General features: G+C 37.0%; 1 non-coding gene across 1 annotated transcript; it reads left to right on the forward strand.

Moving 5' to 3' along the window:
* The first annotated feature begins 818 nt into the window (after positions 1–818).
* Positions 819–926, forward strand: LOC112793146 (small nucleolar RNA R71). Its single transcript, XR_003197854.1, has one exon. It is a non-coding gene; the product is annotated as a small nucleolar RNA R71 (small nucleolar RNA).
* The last annotated feature ends 1,225 nt before the right edge of the window (positions 927–2,151 follow it).

The raw sequence follows: 2,151 nt of genomic DNA on the forward strand, positions 1-2,151 counted from the left end.
TCCATTGAGGTCTTCCTCAGTGGCGTTCACTGTCTCTCCCTCCTCTCCAAATTCGGCCATGTTGATGGCCTTGCACTCTCCTTTTGGATTTTCTTATGTATTGCTTGGGAGAGTACTAGGAGGGAGTTCAGTAATTTTCTTGCTCAGCTGACCCACTTGTCCCTCCAAATTTCTAATGGAGGACCTTGTTTCAGTCATGAAACTTTGAGTGGTTTTGATTAGATCAGAGACCATGGTTGCTAAGTCAGAGTGGTTTTGCTTAGAATTCTCTGTCTGTTGCTGAGAAGATGATGGAAAAGGCTTGCTATTGCTAAACCTGTTTCTTCCACCATTATTATTGTTGAAACCTTGTTGAGGTCTCTGTTGATCCTTCCATGAGAGATTTGGATGATTTTTCCATGAAGGATTATAGGTGTTTCCATAGGGTTCTCCCATGTAATTCACCTCTTCCATTGAAGGGTTCTCAGATCATAAGCTTCTTCTTCAGATGAAGCTTCCTTAGTACTGCTTGGTGCATTTTGCATTCCAGACAGACTTTGAGAAATCATATTGACCTGTTGAGTCAATATTTTGTTCTGAGCCAATATGGCATTCAGAGTGTCAATCTCAAGAACTCCTTTCTTCTGACTAGTCCCATTGTTCACAGGATTCCTTTCAGAAGTGTACATGAATTGGTTATTTGCAACCATTTCAATCAACTCTTGAGCTTCTGTAGGCATCTTCTTCAGATGAAGAGATCCTCCAGCAAAGCTATCCAAAGACATCTTGGACAGTTCAGACAGACCATCATAGAAAATACCTATGATGCTCCATTCAGAAAGCATATCAGAGGGACACTTTCTGATTAATTGTTTGTATCTTTCCCAAGCTTCATAGAGGGATTCTCCTTCCTTCTGTCTGAAGGTTTGGACTTCCACTCTAAGCTTACTCAATTTTTGAGGTGGAAAGAACTTTGCCAAGAAGGCATTGACTAGCTTTTCCCAAGAGTTCAGGCTTTCTTTAGGTTGTGAGTCCAACCATGTCCTAGCTCTGTCTCTTACAGCAAAAGGGAATAGCATAAGTCTGTAGACCTTAGGGTCAACCCCATTAGTCTTGACAGTGTCACAGATTTGCAAGAATTCAGCTAAAAACTGATGAGGATCTTCCAATGGAAGTCCATGGAACTTGCAATTCTGTTGCATTAGAGAAACTAATTGAGGCTTAAGCTCAAAGTTGTTTGCTCCAATGGCAGGGATAGAGATGCTTCTCCCATAGAAATCGGGAGTAGGTGCAGTAAAGTCACCCAGCACTTTCCTTGCATTGTTGGCATTGTTGTTGTTTTCGGCTGCCATGTGTTCTTCTTCTTTGAAGATTTCTGTTAGGTCCTCTACAGAGAATTGTGCCTTAGCTTTTCTTAATTTTCGCTTCAAGGTCCTTTCAGGTTCAGGATCAGCCTCAACAAGAATGCTTTTGTCCTTGCTCCTGCTCATAAGAAAGAGAATAGAACAAGAAAATGTGGAATCCTCTATGTTACAGTATAGAGATTCCTTGAGGTGTCAGAGGAAAGGAAAAATAGAAGGCAGAGGTAGAAAATTCGAACTTATCAATAGAGATGGAGTTCGAATTGTGCATTAAGGAATAGTGTTAGTCCATAAATAGAAGGATGTGAGAAGAAGGGAAGTAGTATTCAAAAATTAAGTAAAGAATTTTGAAAACACTTTGAAAAACACTAATTGATTTTCGAAAATAAAAGTGGGAAAGAAATCAACTGATTTTTGAAAAAGAATTTGAAATTAGAAATCAAAAAAATTTGATTGAAAGCTATTCTGAAAAAGATGTGGTTCAGAAGATATGATTAGTTTAAAAAGATGTGATTGAGAAGATATGTTTTGAAAAACATTTTTTAAAAAAGATTTGATTTTAAAAATTAATGACTTGACTAACAAGAAAAGATATGATTCAAACATTAAACCTTTCTCAACAGAAAAGGCAACATACTTGAAATGTTGAATCAAATCATTAATTGATAGCAAGTATCTTTGAAAAGGGAAAGAAATTGATTTTGAAAAAGATTTGATTGAAAAAATTTGATTTGAAAAAGATTTGATTTTGAAAAACTTTGAAAACTTGGAAAAAAAAATTGATTTGAAAACAAAATCTTCCCTCTTGTGC

Source organism: Arachis hypogaea, chromosome 3 (genome assembly GCF_003086295.3).
Source record: "Arachis hypogaea cultivar Tifrunner chromosome 3, arahy.Tifrunner.gnm2.J5K5, whole genome shotgun sequence".
NCBI lineage: Eukaryota > Viridiplantae > Streptophyta > Magnoliopsida > Fabales > Fabaceae > Arachis > Arachis hypogaea.